Source organism: Canis lupus, chromosome 8, assembly GCF_011100685.1.
Source record: "Canis lupus familiaris isolate Mischka breed German Shepherd chromosome 8, alternate assembly UU_Cfam_GSD_1.0, whole genome shotgun sequence".
Classification (NCBI taxonomy): domain Eukaryota; kingdom Metazoa; phylum Chordata; class Mammalia; order Carnivora; family Canidae; genus Canis; species Canis lupus.
The window spans coordinates 37,987,914-38,008,145 of record NC_049229.1 but is presented as its reverse complement, the minus strand read 5'-3'; the positions used below and the strand labels follow the sequence as shown (position 1 = coordinate 38,008,145).

At 38.9% G+C, this 20,232-nt stretch overlaps 1 long non-coding RNA gene across 4 annotated transcripts in view; it reads left to right on the top strand.

The window, feature by feature from the left end:
- LOC102154476 overlaps positions 1-18,765 on the top strand; it is an 88,322-nt gene extending 69,557 nt beyond the window's left edge. For all 4 annotated transcript variants that reach the window (XR_005363373.1, XR_005363377.1, XR_005363376.1 and 1 more), the window contains 3 exons: positions 11,967-12,058; positions 14,118-14,293; positions 17,967-18,765. This is a non-coding gene — a long non-coding RNA (uncharacterized LOC102154476). The remainder of the gene's footprint in view (positions 1-11,966; positions 12,059-14,117; positions 14,294-17,966) is intronic.
- Positions 18,766-20,232: the final 1,467 nt, after the last annotated feature.

The window sequence follows — 20,232 nt, the reverse complement described above, 5'->3', positions numbered from 1 at the left end:
CGAATCCCACGTCGGGCTCCTGGTGCATGGAGCCTGCTTCTCCCTCTGCCTATGTCTCTGCCTCTCTCTCTCTCTCTCTCTGTGTGTGACTATCATAAATAAAATAAACTGAAACTTAAAAAAAAAAAAAGATTTATTTATTTGAGAGAGAGAGAGAACTCAAGTTGAGGAAGGAGCAGAGGGAAAGAGACAAACAGACTGTGCTCACGGGGCCTAATCTCATGACCCTGAGATCATGACCTGCACTGAAATCATGAGTCAGATGCTTAACCAACTGAGCCACTAAGGTGTGCTGATAGTATCTTATTTTAAAGTTTTATTTTAATTCCAGTTAACATACTTGATAGTATCTTTTTGATGAGAAGAAGTTATAATATGATAAAGCTAAGGGCTTTCACTTTATCACATATATTTTATTTTATTATTTTTTAAAGATTTATTTATTTATTTATTTATTTATTTATTTATTTATTTATTTATGATAGACAGAGAGAGAGAGAGGCAGAGACACAGGAGGAGGGAGGAGCAGGCTCCATGCCAGGAGCCTGATGCGGGACTTGATCCTGGAACTCCGGGATTGTGCCCTGGGCCAAAGGCAGGTGCTAAACCAGCCAGGGTTCCCCACATATATTTTATTTTATTTTATTTTTTATCACATATATTTTAGGAAAAACTCATCAGTGTCCACAAACACCTGCTGGGATTATAATTGAAATTATAATCTGATGAGTATTATTCTCTGATGAGAATTATATATTGATGAGTATTGAATTGCTAGATCAGTTTAGATATGATTGATATCCTAACAACATTATTTCTGATTTTTTCCAATACATGAGCTTGATGTATTGCTGTATTTATTTAGATCTTCTTTAATCTTAGCATTATTATTTTTTTTTTTAGATTTTATGTATGTATTTATTTAGAGCACGAGCAGAAAGAGGGGCAGAGGGAAGAGAGAGAATCTCCAGCAAACTCCGTGCTAAGCATGGAGTCCTACAGGGGGCTCAATCTCATGACCTTGAGATCATGACCTGAGTCAAAGAGTCCATGGCTTAACTAACTGAGCCACCCAGACATTCCAATACCAGCACTATTTTAAATTCTCTTTGTAGTTATCTCCTATGTCTTTCATTGAATACACTTCTAATTGTTAATTTTTTGATGCTATTGAAAGGGCTACTAAAAATTTTTTTTCTAATGGTTTTCTGCTAAAATATATTCATCTTATTTTTGTACATTGACTTTCTACCCAGAAGCCTTACTGAATTCATTTAGGGTCTAGGGATTTTCTAACCTAAGCAGTCATAATCTGTGAATAGAGACTGTTTTGCTTCCTTCTTCCCAAACTTTATGATTTGTATTTACTATTTATGCCTTTTTTGTTCTGGCTAGAACCTCATAAAATGTTGACTAGATGTGGTAAGAGTGGACATTCTTGTCTTGTTCTTAATCTTGGAAGTATTCCATATTTCACAATGATATATAATGTTAGGTGTCTTAGATTCCCCTCATTAAGTTAAAATTTTCCTTTATGTTTCTACTTTCATAAATTACTCTTATTTATTACATACATGGATGTTGAATTTTGTTAAATGCTCTTTTCTCCATCAGTTTAAATGACCATATTGTTTTCCTCCTTTATTCTTTTAGCATGATGAATTGCATCAGTTGATTTTGAATGTTAAAATAAATTTAACATTCCTAGAGTAAATTTCACTTGGTCATGCAGTATTTTCCTTTCATATTTGCTGAATTTCATTTGCTAGTATTTTCTTATGGAATTTTGCCATTGTTTTCCTAAAGAATACTGGTCTTGATAAAGCTAATTTGACGTCATAAATATATAATGCCAACAACTAATGATTTGAAAAGCCATGAGAAAAGTGTTGAAAGTTTTGGCAAATTGTATGTATTCAGCCATAAAGAAAAACAAAAGCAAATTGTCACATGGGTTAAATTCATAAAGAGTAAAATCAGTATTTGGAGGTTTTTTCTTTCTCTTACATAGCAAAGTTATTTTCTGTCCAGATAACAGAGATGTCTTTTATTAAAAGTTGTTCTGACTCTGCTTTTTGAATACTCTTGAATTACCTTGAAAAGAGGATTACTTATTTTTTGAAGTTAAAAATATTAATAGTTATGATTATTTATTTAAAAATATTGTATGTAACTATTTCTTGTCTTTGGATATTAATGACTTCTATGCTCTTATCTTTTCTGACAAGTCTGATTTTGCCTTTCTCAAAACCAAACCTCAAATTTGTAATAAGATTAGTAAGATGGCCTTTATGTTTGAATAATCTTTTGCGTAAGGCCATCAGGAAACATGAAGATTTCCTCCTCCTTTATCCATATAGAAGAAAGTGAATAGAAATAATTATTTCTTGATGCTGTCCATATTTTACTTGATTCAAAGCTATTATGAGAGCTCTTTTGTTTACCAAACATAGAATGCAGGAATGACACATGGAATCAACTCAAAAGAAAATTTCAGTCTTCCTGGGGTATCTAGGTTAATATCAATAGATCTCAATGACCACATATCTTTCATACTAAAATAAACATTATAATGTTCATGTACAAAGGCTGATAGTATTTACAGAATGTTTTATTTTTAGGTTTTAATGCTATTGTCAATCAGGGACAATCATAATGCAGGTTTATGGGATAAATTAAAGACCTAGGGGTTTGTCAGTTTTCTCACTTTTCATAACATGTCTTCCTTTTCCCAGCATAATCAGTGACAAAATCTTTATAAAACTGATTATGTATTATAGCTTAGTAGAAGGTTCCATTCTCCTCCATTCTGATAATGTTAAAAATCAATTATAATGTTATAATAAATTAACAGATGATTTGGCTTTATCATTCACAGAGGCTTCCACTGCTTCTTTATATTCACCTAACTGCCTCTGATGTAAGATTAAAAACTGGAATGTGTCTTCTGGAAGGAACACTGAAAGAATTTGAGTAAGGGACCATAACAGGTGTTCTTTCTCTTTCTCCTTCCCTTTCTCCCTCCCTTTCAGGATACTTGCTCTTGGAAAACAATGACCGTGTTGTGAGGAAGCTGGGCTATGTATAGGTGTTCTGGCCAACATCTTCACCTGAGGTCTCAGCCAAGGCCAGCATTAAACAGTAGGCAAGTGAATGAGCAAGCTTTCAGATGATTCCAATCCCCATCCTTCAAGTTGTCCCAGCCAATACCCAATAAAGTGGAGATGAGTTGTCTTTACCAACGCCTGTTCAGATTTCAAATTCATAAACTAGATGTCAATTTGAGCCACTACATTTTGAAATAATTTGTTATGCTATCATTATAACTAGAATTGATTTTAGTACTGGAACACAGTAACTGGAACAGGTAATATAAGGTGTCACTGAAATCACCACCACTAACAGTGACTGAGTGAAGATTTCCAGAACTATTTGGGGTCAGAAGCAGGAAACAATAGGAACAGGTTGCTTTCTTCCCAGATCATTGGCACAAGACTCCCAGATTCCAAGAGTCACTGCTTGACATGAGCTTCTTCACACGTTTCTATTTTTATCCTCTTTTTATTTTTTTATTTTTTTTTAAATTTATTTATTTATGATAGTCACAGAGAGAGAGAGAGGCAGAGACACAGGCAGAGGGAGAAGCAGGCTCCATGCACTGGGAGCCCGACGTGGGATTCGATCCCGGGTCTCCAGGATCGCGCCCTGGGCCAAAGGCAGGCGCCAAACCGCTGCGCCACCCAGGGATCCCCTTTTATCCTCTTTTTAAAGTTATCATACCTTTGAAGGAAACTCTGTTATTTAGTTACATTACTTTCAAACTCTTTATCCTTGACAATTATGAGATGTGTGGCCAATTCTCCAAATCTTGTCAAGTTATCCTGAGATTGGATATTTTCTACTGGGAATTTATAAAGTGATCATCTATAGGTTGATTGAAAATTGAAAATCTATATGAAGACTTGGTATTAGAATCTTTGGATAGATTTACCTTAATTTTACCTTGTGGAGGAAATGGGGGGCTTTTCCTTCCTTGTCTTTATATGACATACTGTAAGCTTGTTCACAGTATATGAATATAGAGTACACTTGTAGCAATCTTTCCCTTTTATGGCTGGTTTATCACTTCTTCATTCAATGTTTTCACTGCATAAGAAATCTTTTGATCACAAGTGACAGAAAACATAATTCACACTAGCTTAAACAATCAAGGGAATGGTATGTCACCCTAACAGATAATCAAATCTAGAAGCTAAGGATGCATGTGTGGGGTCCAATTAGAAACTCTATTAACTCATGATAGCTCCAGGCTCTGCCTTTTAGGTACCAGAATGGCTTCTTTAATTCTAGGCTTTATAATCCACCAACTAGGAGAGAGAGAGAAAGATTCTACTTCCCAGGAGTGTTCGATCTTTTCACATCTCTGGTTCTAAGTAATATGTTCATATTTAAACCAATCACTGTGGACAAAGTAGATATGGGATGCTGATTGACATAAACCAAATAAACTCCTCTCCTGGAATTGGTAGTGTATTAGGATCAAGGCCATCTATACCATATGACAAGAGACTGGGAGTTGGAGACTATCAGAGGAACTTTGGTGTTACAGAGGAATACATTTCAGAGAGGGAGCAAACAAATGTCTACTATACATCTACTGAATATTTCCCTACACCTGCCACTGTGGTGGTAAGTGCTATTTGTTTGGCAGTCCTACTGGCTCTTTTCCTGTTTTACAGATAGAATCTTGGAAAAAGAGAATGAAGGCAAGATAGGAAGGGGATATTTTTGCATTAATTAATTATTATTTTTCTGAGTGTGCTAAAGAAGACATATTGCTAGCATTATGTTGAATATTGCTGAGAAGCAATAAGCCTGTTTGCAATTTAGAATAGAGTCCTTTACTTGATTTTTGTTACCACGGGCAGCTACCTTATGTTAGGTGTTTGCTCAATTAAATCCCTTGGGAAGCCACCTTTTCTCTAATTAGGCAGTGCTTTCTGTTTTCTTCCGTATGGAATACAGTTTATTAATTTTTTATTTTTTTATTTTTTGGAATACAGTTTAAGGGAGAATGGATTTTGAGTATTCTTGAACAAAATGAGAATTTTTGAAGATGACATACAATTTTTTAAAATTTTGTAGATGATTCCAGCTTTTTTTTAAAAAAAGGTTTTATTTATTTATTAGTGAGAAACACAGGAAGAGGCAGACATAGGCAGAGGGAGAGGCAGGCTCCCTGCAGGGAGCCTGATGTGGGACTCGATCCCAGAACCCCGGGATCACGCCCTGAGCCAAAGACAGATGCTCAATCACTGAGCCACCAAGGTGCCCCTCACTCTAGCTTTTTAATCCCTGATTTTATTCGAGCCCTATTTACCTCATTATGCATAAGACAAAGTGATTAGAGAAGTTATTAATAGATTATAATGCTCTATTATGTTAATAAATATAATCTCACTCTCTGGAAACTTTATTTCAAATATTCTTTTCTAGGTTGCATAGGTACCAAAATGAAAATATCATGATTTCTTCACTTCATTTTGGTCAGTTTATCTGTATTTTGAATGTGATGCATAATAGTGAACATGTCATTGTGGTATCTAATCATTTTATAAGAAGATACTTTTCTTTATATGATTATTCTTATTAAGTGTTTTTCTTTATATGATTATTCTTCTTAAGTGTTTTGTAAGATATTTCTGAATATCTGGTTCATATTTTACACAGCAAATTTAAGAGGTATCAATAGTAAGTCACACAATAAATAGGAATCTTACCACTGAAATTTTAATTTTGTGGATCTTGTTATGGTCTGAATTGTGTCCCTTCAAAATTCATATGTGAAAGTTATAATATCCAACACCTATGACTGTTTTTAGAGATGAGGCCTTTAAAAAGGTGATGAAGTTAAAATGAGGTTTTTAAAGGTGGGCCCTAATACACTCTGACGGGTATCTCCACAGAAACACCAGGGATGGATTCACATAGAGGAAAGACCATGTGAAGATACAACAGGAGGGTGGCCACCTGCAAGCCAAGTAGAGAGGCCTCAGAAGCAACCCAGCCTGCTGACTGACCCCTTGATCTTGGAGAATTATGAGCCAATAAACTTCTGTTATTTAAGTCACTCAATCTGTGACATTTTATTATGGCAGCTCTAGCAAAGTAATATAATCTTCTATAAATGTGTATCAAAGCCAGATTACTTTCTTGTGAGTTTATTGAGGTCTGGGAATAAGATGGGTTCATCTATGTGCTTCCTTATCATCTAACTAGAATCTGGCCCAGAAAAGGTGCACGAGCTGTGTTTGTTGAATTGAATTGAAATGAATAAACACAAACTGTTTTGATCATGGCAGTGGCAGAGCAGCTGGCCGCCAGCCTGGCTCTTTCTGGCTTCCACCTGAAATTTCCAGACTGTTGTTTGGTTCTTCCTAAGTGAAAATGGTTGTTTTTGTTTTTGTTTTTATAAAGACAGATGTAAAAGCATAGCCATATAGTTCACTGTAAAAATAACCTGGTAATGCATTAAAATATGAAAAAGAAAGTAAAATTCACTGAGAATTCCCTCACCCACAGTAACCACTATTTAAGCTTTGATGTACATATATTTCTCAAGGTTTTTTTTCAGGAGGCAGGGATCATACCAGTATGGTTATTAATTTATCTCTCTCTAACAAATAAATGATATGATTATATAGCATTTGTTGTTTTATAAAATACTTTTTCCATATAACTTGAATATCTTTCATACCAGAAAATAAATATAGATTTATAGTTATCAATTTCCAGTGGCTGACTTATATTTCCTTTAAGGAATGTGTAATAACTTATTTAAGCCTGATCCCTACTATGTATAGATTTTTTTTTCTAGTGTTTTCCTTATGTGAATAGTACTGTGAGGGTTTAATTTTTTTGCTGTGGTTCTTATCTCATTATCCCTCTTTTTTTCTTTCAAACTCTTTACTTGACAAAGATGGGAAGGATATAGAATAGCACGCTCTGCAATGCATGTGCATAATTGTGGAACTGGTGAGGTAAAAATAAAGGCCAAGTAGACGCCTTTAGAGAAAATCTCTGTAGAATTCCCTTGGTTGGGATATCTCCATAGGCTCTCAGGAACTAAAATCTCTCCTGTGAACTCCAGACTCAACACGTCAAATAGCCTTTCTGATGTCTGCACTTTGGATATACCAACTTGAAAATGTCCACAGCACAACTCTTGATTTCTCTCCTGGAACCTGCCTTTCACTGACAGATCTTCTCCATCTCAGGCAGTAGTACCATTCACCCAGTTGCTGACGTCAGGAACAGAAAAGTTAGTCCTGATTCCTCCTCTGTTCTTACTTTCCACATCCACTCCATCAACGAGTCTCCATTGATTTTATCTCCCAGCTCACCTCCACCTTATCCCCATCCTTTCTCCACTGTTCATTAATTGCAGCATCCTCTCACCTCTTGCCTAGATTGTGGCAACAGCTTTCTTGCTGGGCTCATGGTTTCCTCTCCTGCTCTTTCCTGACACAAAGCAATCATGCCACATCCCACCTATAAATGCCTCAGTGGTTCCCCTTTATACTCTGCAAGGAAAAGTTTGAACTCCTTGCCTTGGTCTACAAACTGAATGCAATTGCATTTATTTATGTTCAACATCACTTTGCAACCTTCTCCCACTTACCACTCTGCTCCAGCCCCACTTTCTTATGGTTTCTCTAAGGTCCCCCATTTTTCTCACCTGAGGCCTGGTACAAGAGCTGTTCCCTTTGCGTGGACTGCTCTTCCTTCTACCCTGTCAGGCTTAGCTTCTTTCCATCTCCTGATCTGCAGCTTAAATGTGACATCTACAGAGAGACTTCTTCTGAGCATTTAATCTAAAATGTATCCCCCTCCTCTTAACTTTTTTGTCTGGTCTCAGGCTTTTTATTTTCTTAGATCTTTTTTTGACTTTTGAATAGTTTACTTGTTTATTGGTTTTCTTGCTCATTATTTGTCTCCTCTACTAGAAATCATGCTTGGGTACCAGTGCTGAAGACATTTAACCTGTAGGTTTAACTCTACTCAGAGGCTGAGATGGTCTTAGGACCTAAGAGGTATGTACCCACCAGATGTGGTCCTGCTGCCCATGTTGCAGTGACTCTGGAATGAGTACTAGAGGCTTGTAGCCTAGTGAGCCATAGCTTCCATCCCATGTCCCTCCCCTGGTGCCTACTCCATATGATGGGGCTCGGCTTCCAGTTAGGGTTTGAATTTTAGTTGCCAGTGAGGACTGGTGGTTCTCTGACTATGGCCATACCAGCCCCTCTCCCTGAAGCTAGGCTCATCTCCAGGTTCACCCCTAGCCATTGGCCAAGATGCTGCCTCTATTCAGTTAGGGGGTCTCCTCTATTTGTCCTTCTACCCCTCTCTGCCTGTTTCACCCATCTGACTAAAAATACTGTACTATCTAGAGCTTTCTCCCATGTTTCACTCCAAGGTATAAATAACAGCCACACTGGAATCAAGCTCACCACTGTCCCTTTGGATATTGGGATTTGGACTGCTTACTACCCAGTTTCACTGAAGCCAGCCTATGGGAATAGGTGTTTGGAGCCAAATAGTTCTGAACTTGAATTCTGGTTCTAACACTTAACTGGTTGTGTGACCTTAGGCAAATTATTGACATCTCTGAGTGTTAGTTTCACCATCTATAATGTGAGGATAAATAATACCTATCTTGAAATTTTTGAGGATTAAGTGATTACCTATGCCAAAGAGCTGATGTAGAGCCTACCATGCGGCTGGCACTCAAGCCTGGCCCCCAACCCCTTTCCTAGCCTTTCTCCCATCCTCCTAGCTCATGATGCAGATTCTGGCCTACAGTTGCACAGGCTATTTTAGGCTGTTCTTTCTTTCCTGATCTGAGCTGAGCTGATTTCTTTAACTTCCTGAGTGTCTGTTTTCTTTTTGGCCCATATCCTTTAAACAAAAAACTCTCTTTTAACTGCCTCTGGTTTACACATCTGAGCCACTTTGATCTATTTCTTTCTAGCATAAGAGACATTTGTTCACTTTTGTAAGTAAGATGCATGCCATAGTTTTTCAAAGACCCCTATTGTCCTTTCTAGAGAAGATACCAGCCTGATCTCCCCAAAGATGGTGTACAGGGTGGATGGCTTTCATTATGTTCACATGCAAAGGATGTTCTTACAATAAAGGACGTTTCTTGCCCAATTTTAAGGCTATGACATTGTTTTATACTGCAAATGGAATATAACATAATGGCCCTCTGTGTTAAGAATCTTTTTTTGCAATGACTTTTTAAATGTGCAATCTTTTTTTTCAAGGTTACAATTAGAATTACATGACCATAGGACTTTTCTGGAAGGCATAAAGCTGTTCTCTGGAGCCCAGCCCCCTCAGACACCTTGGCATGAATAATTTGAAGAATGGCTGTGATCCCATATGTTTCTTCATTCCTCCTAGACAGCACTGACATTTGGGAATTTATTCTTAGAGTTTGCTTCTTTGAACATGTTTGGTTCAATTAGCCTACTGAAGCTGAGGTGGCATAAACTGTTTTTTAAAGAAGTGGTGCCATATTCAGAACAGGATGTTTGAGACACAACAGATGGGCTTGTGATCAGGCTAGATTGCCATTTATCAAATTTAGAGTAAACTTAGTGGATCCACAGCACCTAACCCAGTTCCTTAGGAAGTAGAAGCTCAAGAAATGTTGATCAGAAGAAGGAATGAATCATAAGTAACTAACGACTAGAACTCTATTGATGCCTTGGGGAAAGGACAAAATTTAAATGAGTTGGAGATTATTTAACCTTAGTGTCAGATACTACAGAGTGAGTAACTTGCTAATTTTCTTTCCTGAGATTAAAAGGTCAGAACTGTTTCACATGATAGTAACTACCATTTACTGAGGAACTACTGTAATGGGTGTCTATTGATTTTGTTTGTCCAGCTTCTCTCTTACTTTTGGGGTACTGTGCCTGTCCCGATAGTGAGATGATCAAACATGGTCTTGCCCAGCACATGACCCAGGCTGAGCCAGTTCCTATACCACATCCCCTATGCAACTGTTCTTGGTACCATAGGTAGTGCCAATTGGGAGCTTCCTCTGGACTGGTGTTGAGATATTGGGAAGAAAGTTTTCTGTTTGAACTGGGATTGCTAAACCCAGAATTGGTGAATCTAGGCACTAGCATGTGGGTCAATGTTTAATAGCTGAGTCTGGTTGACTTTAAAAATGCCTATATATGTATATACACACATTTAAATTTATTATACATTCTGTTGAAGTAAAATATGTTTAGCACATAATTTTCAAGTCATAGTAAAATGTCAGCATTCTTTATTATAAATTCCATGTAGCTTGTTGATTCTCACAGGATACTTTCATGGATTTTTGCCTAACTCTTGAGTCTGTGGTCGACCTATGATTGTCCCTGATGATAGTGTAGTTCCCATATGAATCTGGGTTGGTATTTTCATTTATCTTGATGAAAAAGAGAAAAATAGGTATAGGATAGAATTTACATGCTTGCCAATGATGTAACTATTTTGTTGAAGGTGTAGGAATCCAGTGGATAGATTTTTCTTTTCTTTAGGTCAAAAGCTTAGTCATCTTACAGATGCTGATCTATTCACTGCTAACTAACCCTTCATTTGCTGAGAATGCAGCTGAGGAAATTGTTTTGTAGTTAAAGAGAACTGGGCTTGAATCCTGCCTTGGAGCAGGTCACTTTTAACATCTCATGGTTTATCAGAAAAATGAGAACAAGGAAAAATGGCATCTAGGCAACTTATAGATAGATTGTTCTGAGGATTCAATGGGACAGCATTTAACAACCACAATACTTCACCTGTAAAATGGAGGCAATACCCTCTGTGTGCAGCCATTTTAAGAAATGGAAGTAAGAAAGTAGTACAAGTGGAGGGCCCTGCCACCAAGAATATTTGGTGGCAACAAAAACTCAGGTCCATCTAGCTAGAGCAAAAAAGAAAACTGAGAAGATCCCCATACAGAATCCCTTCTGTTGGTCCCTACAAGCAGGGCTTCCCCTAGCCAGTGGCCTTTGTTCTGCAGACAGGCCCTCTCCATCCAGTCGGGGAAATGTCCACCCAGCAATAGCCCTATGTTCTGTGCTGTGCTGCAACCAGCTTGTACCTGCTTGTGAGAGCCAACCTTTAAATTTGCAGGGATCTTGTGAGTGGGTTGTGAAACATAGTCACTAATAAAGATTAAACTATATTAATTTGCAATTAATTAAATTGTATTAAAAATAAACATAGTCAATACCCAAAACTTGTCACTTCCTAAATTATGGTACTACGTTTTACTATTATCTGTATTCTTGACATTACTTTTACAGTTATATCTGTAAGGCAGAAATTCTGTATAATGGTGTGCTAGTGTGCATCAATTTCTAACCCCATGTTTAGTAATGTCACATTAGAAACTTGAAGTCAGCTACAGAAATCAGCTAATGCTACAAATCAGGATTTGATTTATTGCGTTGTCAATGATATAAACTTAACAGAGTGATGGAGAAAATGCAGATTATAAATAATGCAGATTAAATTTAAAAGTGTTTATGTCTACAGCTATCACATCTGAGTAGCAACAAAACATATGAGGAAATAGTCTTTCAGGAGTCTTGATCATATGAATTATGAATAATCTTTCTCATTCCTTCAAATTACTCTTCATCTACGTTATGCTTTTTGTGTGTGTGCAGGTGATAGAGTTTTGATGTTCTCAAAACTGCTTTACCCTGTTATTTATAATTTCTTATGCTTCAAAAATAATTTAGAAACCTATTTTAAGTAACTGTTACATGTTTAACTTAATAGCATATTTGGAATTTATTGTAGTGGATGATGTAAAGTGTGGGTAGAAATGAAAATTTTTAATTTTACACAAAAATATTCCCCAAAACATTGAGTAATTAACAAATCAATGTATTTTGTAGCCTGCATGTTCTAGGTGCTGAATCAGAGCTAAAGAAACATATGCAGAAGACTTGATCTCTGACCTTTAAGAGTTCACAGTGTTGTGAGAGAGGTGGGTAAAACTAATAATATAAGTGATTTAATTTCACTGGGTTTCACTTTCTCTGCTGTCTGGGTGACCCTTTAGTGCATGGGAAAATCATTCCGCTATGTTCAAGTCCACGTTCCCACAAGGTTTGGGTAATTTCTCTGTGGTAATTAAGATCCTATGTCTTTAGTCATTCAACTCAGCCATCTCCTCCTCTCCAGGGTCTTGTTGCTACCCAGGAGTAGGGAGAGATTGTCTCTGTCTTGACTCCTATAGACTTATTGTTTTTTTTTTTTAATTATTTTCCTTGGAAATACAGGGGTCTGTCTACATTGCAGTAGAGACAGAACTTTCTTACTCTTTGCTTTCTCTCCAGCTGTTTCTCTTCTCTTAGCATAGGGGAATTTTTTCTCATCTAGCCTGGAAGTGGGAACATATGAGATAACCGGTTCTTGTTACTTATTTCCAGATCTTTTGGGAAATAGTATAGTGCCATGGTTAAATGGAAGGGTTTTCTGGGCTCTGAAAATCTGGGTATGGAATCCCGGATGTATCATATACTGGTTTGGAGACCTTGTGCAAGTTACTTAATTCCTCTGTGTCTCAGTTTCATTTCTGATACAATGGGAGAAATATAAACACCTCCTGGAGTGCCTGGTACATAAATACTCAATAAATATTTGTTGGATTGGATGAAATTTTATTTTACTCTATTAGAATTAAATGAGATTACGGGCACCTGGGTGGTTCAGTCAGTTGTGCATCAGACTCTTGATTTTGGCTCAGGTCATGATCCTGGGGTCCTGGGATTGAGCCCTGCCTTGGGCTCCACACTCAGCGTGAAGTCTGCTTGGAATTCTCTCTCACCATTTTCCTTTGCTCCCCCCTCCCACTTGCACTTTTTTTTTTTTCTCTCTCTCTCTAAATAAATTCTAAAAAAACCCAGAATTTAATGAAAAAATGCATGTAAAGTACTTAGGGCATTCTAGCACCTGGTAAGAATACACATAACCTTTATTATAGCATTTTACACATTGCATTTCTGTTTTTCCAATGCTTAGGCTTTTGAAATTCTAAAACCAGGGAGAGCTGAGCTGTTGTGAGAAGTGACAGTGTAATAGCAACAAGAGAGTATCAGTAAATATGGAGATTTAGGGAGAGATAATATTAATATATCAAAAATATCGTGTCGGGGATCCCTGGGTGGCTCAGTGGTTTAGTGCCTGCCTTTGGCCCAGGGCGCGGACCTGGAGTCCTGGGATCGAGTCCCACATCGGGCTCCCTGCATGGAGCCTGCTTCTCCCTCTGCCCATGTCTCTGCCTCTCTCTCTCTCTCTCTCTCTATGTCTATCATGAATAAATAAATAAAATCTTAAAAAAAAACAAAAACAAAAATATTCATATGCAGGGTTTTCTCATACAATTTCTCCAATCCGGGTCTTTTCTCTCTCCAAAGCATCTTTTTTTTTTTTAAAGACAATTGAGATATAATCGACATGTAGTATGTTAGTTTCAGATATACAACATAATAATTTGAAGTTGTACATATTGCAAAATGATCACCATGATAAGTTTAGTTAACATCCATCACCATATGGAGTTACAAAATGTTTTTTGGTGATGAGTCCCCAATTGCATACAAATTCCTTCTCGTAAAATACCATGTCACTTCTTTACTCAAAACATGTCTTTCCTTGCCCATAGAATAAGCCCAAAGTCCTTAGCCTGGCCCAACGAGCCCCTAACTATGCCTCCAATTCTGCCTCCCATTTCTCTTTGTTAAATATGAATTATCTATTTTGTTTTGTGTCACACATCATGAGCTTTCCTACTATTATGCTTTTCCTTTTTTCTAGTTCTCTCATCTAGAAAACTTCCCTCCTCTTTCTACCAAGAGTACCCATCAAGGGTGAAATCCAGGTCATAATCATTTCACCAGTTGGTGTGCCTGGCCTTAGTCCTGTGCTGTTCACAAGAGACTTCTTTTCCTAATTCTCACTAAGATGCCAAAGTGGCTAGTAGTAGTGCTGGTGAGGAGATACCTAGGGTTTCATCTGTATTTATAATCTTTTCTTTACAACAGTGTGACAACAGCTGCAGTAAAGAAAGCATGTTGTGGCACCAGGAGAAGACACAGGAAGGGCTTTTCCAGTCTTGGAAGTCAAAGAGACCTTTTGGAGGAAATGATATCTTATCCATGATCTGAAGGAATATGCCTGGAGACATAGGATGTAGGTGAAGGAAGAAAGAAAGAGCATGGTAAGTACAAAGAATAAAAAAGAACAAGGAAGTATGAGGATATGGGGTGGCAATGATGGAAATGATGAGCTGAGAATAAATATGTAAGCAGGAGTCAGACAGGGATAGATAGATAAAGGCTAGCTAAGGGCTTTGGACTTTCACCTGAGGGCAATGGGGGAACTTAGAAGAGCAACGTGAATAGATTTTAAGAAGTACAGGATAAAAAAAGAATTGAGGTGGAGCTCAGAAATGGGGACAGAGCAGAGGAAGAAAGGAAAAGCCAGGAAACAAGGAGATAAGGTCAGGGGAGCATTGCAGCAATACAATTGCCAAGATGAGTTCTGACACGGTTTGTTATTGCACTATGACCTAATCTAGCCTGATTGATGCAGTTATGAACTTGTTTTATTTTATTTTATTTTATTTTATTTTATTTTATTTTTCAAAAATATTTTATTTATTTATGAGAGAGAGAGAGAGAGAGAGAGAGAGAGAAAGTATGAGCAGGGGGAGGGGCAGAGGGAGAAGCAGACTCCCCACTGAGTAGGGAGCCCAACACTGAGCTCCATCCCAGGACCCTCGGATCACAACCAGAGCTAAAGGCATTTAACCAACTGAGCCATGCAGGCACCTCTGAACTTGTTTTAAGTATAAGAAATTAGAGGAACAATAATTCTCAACTCTGACTGCACAGGCGGTGCCCTGATCTCAAGTAGTGCCAGGAATAATAGTGAGCGGTAGATACTCAAGAGAAACATGGGAGGCAGAATGAGCATAATTGGAGGTGGGGGAGAAGGATAAAAAAGTGTTAAATTCCTGACTTGGACAACTTGGAGGGTAGAGGTGGCACTCCTGAGATAGGAAACGCTGGAGGGGGAGAAAACTTTGGATACATTGAATTAGGGATCCCTATGGAATTGCCTCACAGAGAGAGCCAGTCGGCACACAGGCATGTGTGTCTAGAGTTTCAGGAATGATATCTGTGTTTTGGAATTCAGAAACTTGTGGATTTCCGTATATTTGTATCTTTTCTATCACAGTTAGTGACGGTGATCCCTGTGATTAAACACATTAATATGTATACAGCAAAACATGTCAATATTCACAGCAAGTGGGATAAAGAAAAATTACAAATAGCCTCCTGACAGTTCATGTCAGGCTTTTCTGGCAAATAAATTTGTGAAAAGCAAAGTTTAGGATTTTAAAGTATTCGAGTTGAGAAATGTGGGTACAAGACTGTCCACCTGTACAATCTCATGTAATTCTTACATCAGTCATGAGGTAGGCAGTATTACTATTCCATTTTTACAGATAAAGAAACTCAGGCACATATAGGTTAATTAAAAAGCTAAGGTCACATAATCAGTATTCAAAACCATTCAGTCTAAGGTGAAAGACTGTTTCAAGAAGAGAGGAGTGGTAAGCAGACCAAATGTCATAGGCAGGTAAAGTAAAATTCAAAATAAAATTGCCTCACTGGATTTGGCAATTTGAAAAAATGGTCTTTGGGAAGGCAGTTTCAAGAGAAGTGATGGGATGGAGGCCAGTCCCCAGTAGGTAAAGGAATGGACAGGAGATGCGTAAGTGGAGAGTACTCTTCTGACAAATTGACATGAAGGGATGGGAGGACAGTTAGTAAAGTGAGGTTTCTCCAGGGACACAAGTGAATAAGATGCAGAGCACTGGTGGAGGGGTGGTAAAGGAAATCGCTTCCTATTCACCTAGAAGAAATACGAAAAGGAAAGAGAGAGAGAGGCAAATCAGAAGGTCTAAGGATTGGCAGCATGACCTGTTCTCTGTGAGTCATCTTCTGAGACTGAGAGGTGTGAGGGTGACATCTGAGGTGTGAAGACACAGGAGAAGCTTTGAAAAAGCTACTGCAGAGAACGAAACGGGTAGTTGATGAGGAACATATAGAAGGATTGGGCTGCATTGAGAAGGCAGGTGGTTTGGAGACCTTGAATTTATGGTGCATCAGTCTTGGAGATTTCTCTCCTCAGATGCCCAGTAGCTACGAGTATGGAGAAACTCGCAGTTAGGCCCGAGTCTTGCTGGGTATGTGTAACGAACTGTAGGTCTGATGCTAAGGAGTTGAGGATCTTGGCACAATATCTAAATCCTGGAGATTCCTGCAGAGTGCAGCGTTGCTCTAGGATGGTGGTCCTCCGCCTCGATGCACACTGAAATCACCCGGGGAACTTTAAAACTATTGATGTCTGAGTTTCATGCTCAGAAATTCTGATTTACCTGGCCTGGGGGCCGTGCCCTGGATGTTGGGATTTTTACAGACTCACAAGTGATTCTAATGGACAGTCAGGGAATTATGTGTTTCCCTAATTTCCTGCACCTAAAGCGAGTTCATAACCTGTCCCAGTCAGGGTAGATTAGGTTATAGTACAGTAACGAATAATACCAGAATCTCTGGGTCTTAATTAATGAAAGCTTATTTCCTGCTTCTATGATGTCACCACAGGTCTAGGTGACTCTTCAGGCAGCTATTTCCCTTGTGTTGTTTGGCATTCCGTTGTCAATGCGGCAGAGGAAGAGGAGCACTAAGAATTGAGTTCTGGCTCTTATTTGCTTTTATCAGGAAGTAACACACATTCCCTCCATTCACATTTCGTTGATCCGAAATCTGAACTAGTTTATGGCCACAACTAATTTCAGGAAGGTGGAGAAGGCAACTGGATATTGGTGAACATTAGTAATGATCACCACCTAGAGCTTTTACTGCAAATGAAAGCAGAAGGGGCTAAAAACATTTTATGTTATAGACACGTATATGGTACTTGTTACATGCCGGATATTATTTTAATGGCTTCAAATAGAAACTCCTTTAACACTCATAACAGCCCTACTAAGTAGATCATTTTTATCCCCATTCTACAGAAGGGGAAATCGTTACATTACTTACTTGAGGTCATACAGCTAGCATGGGGCAAGGTTAAACTCCAGGCAGTCTGAGTCCTGAGTCTAAGCACTGAACCTCTATGCACTATTTTGCTTTCTATTCTGTTGCCTATTCTGCTTTTTCTCAAACTTAGATTGGGGAGGGATGGAGAAGAGGAAAAGGAGGAAGGTTATAATTGAAGTGTGGGACTTTGTGCATGCAAAGGAACGGAGTAGTAATGTTTGGATCTTTCAGTGCTAAAGCTAGAGCAGGGCTCTGAGGGGAAGCAGAGAGTGACACTTGGGAAATGGGTTTAAGAGCAGAAAATGGTTGGGACTGATTCTCCTGCTAATCATACCAACTCTGGAGGCCAAGATGGAGGGCAGCCTCTGGCCCTGTTTTTTCTTCTTTGCCTCGTTTCCTCCATCAGAGCTCCTGACCCGCAGATTGACCTTAGACCTATGCTATGGTTATCTCAGAAACAAAACTTCGAGATGGGGAGAAATATCATTCCCCTAGAGAGTAGCAGGTAAGCTATTTTCACATAAGGAGTCCAACATCAAGTCAGACTGGACCTACTTCTAATGCATTTCTGAGAGTTCACATAGAATTACACTATTGTCAAATAAACTGCATTTAAAAGTTCTTCAAAGAAGGGTGCTTGATGAAAGAATCCTTCAGTGAACCAGTAGTAATACAAACCACCACTCGTAATATATCAGATTTCTAATGTTCACCTTTATGTTGGTTGCTGTTAAACTGGAATGCACCTGCAGTTCAGCTAACATCCATTCATTTCAGAGCTGTGACTTGGGCATCAGCGAACACTTCTGGGCATCAGAACTCTTGGTTCTCACAGATAGCACCACTATAATGACAACGCCTCAAGAAAGAAGAAAGGAACAAATGATCCTGCTTCAAAATGGAATCTTTGCAATGAAACAAACAAGAAGAAGTCCTTTGTGTGACATTGAAGCTTCTTTATTCCTATCTCTCTCACCTGTTAAATCCTGCAATTTGATTACAACATATGGACTGTGTCTGCAAAACACTTTTAAAATGCTGTATTGGCACCTTGCTGACATCTGCCAGCACGTTCCTTAGGGCTAGTCAGTCCGTACGGTGCCACTCTATTTTCCTTAACTATTTTGATTTGGAGCTTGCAAATTGTTGCCAGAGGTTTCTCGTCTCTCCAGAGCTGCAAAATCAGTGGTGCAATAGAGATCACTGGATGTTGCTTATCGTTACCAGTACTTACCCAACAGCAGATTATTTTCTATCAGCCGCATCTATTATTTAGAAGGAGCTCTTGCTACAGGGTTAGAAGATTTGATTTCTAGGCTCAGTGCAGCCTCTAAAGCACTGTACCATCTTGGGCTAGGCACCCCATGTCTCTGAGTCTCTGAGTCTTGGTTTCTTCCTGGGTAAAATGGAAATTTAAACTAGAAGATTAAGAGAAGTGTGGAAACCAAAGGTTTAAGACTTTATAACTACCATTTTTTTTTACAATGATTAAAATAACCCCAAAGTTATAATGCTATACAGTTAAGGACAAAGAAGAAAAGATAAATGTCATTTTAATTAAATCTGCAGATGGAAATAAATGGGAAGTTCTACCAGTAATTGTGTGACTGCTTCTTAATGGAGTCCAAAAGAGTTTCCTCTTTGGGAAGTGTGAGCTAATACACCCACAGAGGAGTGATTAGGAACACAGGATATTTATACTAGATGGGAAATGCTGGGAAACAGAGATTTTATATCAATACCCAGAGGCGAGATGTGGGCAGCTGATGATGTGCAAAAGAACATATAGATCTGAAGTATTTCCTGTTAATGATGATGATGGATTTATCATATCATGTTAGAAGTCTAGGATAGCAATACATGAAATATATATATATATACACATGTTATATATAAAATATAAAAAATTATATATATATGATTAGTCTGTCTGTTACCACCTCAATCTGTGACTGTCTCATTAGTCTAGGACCATGGTGTGTCTGTACATTAGGTTAGTCCCCACAAACACAAGTTATATAAGACCCATGGGGGAGGGAGGAAGCCAGTCATGTGTGTTTAAGAACGCTTTTCCACTTCTGCTGCTTACACACACCCTGGCAACTGCAGTGAGGAAGCTGTAACCTCAGCAGCATCTCTCACTCCTGCCGGTGGCAGGCAGATTAGAAGGATCCAATGTGTGCCTGAGTCTCTTGTTATTTAACTAAATACACCCCCATGTATTTAGAAGACGTTCTAGCTGTAGGGGAATTAACTTGCACCACCAGCAGTACTTGAGTAGAAAGCTAAAATAGCCTAGTTTTATTCCACAGTCTCTTGATTTTTTGCAGAAGGAATCCTAGCGGAGCAAACTGCTCTCTTTGTCTTGCGTCAACCCTCTGGGTTTGCTCAGCCACCCCCAGCACTGGGCAAATGGGTGGAAATTTCAGAGAAGAGAGGCAAGAGGTGACCTTAGGCTACAACCTGGATCCTGGTTGTGTATTCATACGTCTCTCCGTCACAGACCATGGCCTCCCCCCGCCCCGCCCCCGTGCTCTGGAGAGAGAGTGATCGAAAGTCGAGGCCAGTCGTTGGTAATCTAGGGGTTTCTAAGCAGAGTCAGACACCTTCCCTCTTTCCTCCCTGCCCAAGGCCGGAGCTGAGCAGAAGTTTCCTCGGACCCCAACCTGAGGATTCCTGCTGCTTCACAGCAACCTAGCCTTGACCATTTCCAAGGGGGTTGGTTACCTAGCATACTACGACCCCAGCGAAAGGGGACACCCCCGTGCCACTGTCCTTCGCCTTGCCTTCTGACTGTGCTGCAGCGCACACTTTCTGTTCTTGGTCCTTGTCTCTGTTTAGCAGTCATTCCTTCTGGACAGGCCCAGGGGAGCCGCCGGAGGGGAAGCCTTCGATCCGCGCTTCTGAGAACTTGAGCGAGAACGCATCACCTTTACCTGGAGGGCTTCCTTAAAACAGATTGCTGGCCCTCGCCCCGAGCGTCCCTACTTACCTAGCTTTGGGGTAGAGCCCTACATTTTGCATTTCTAACAAGTTCCTAGGA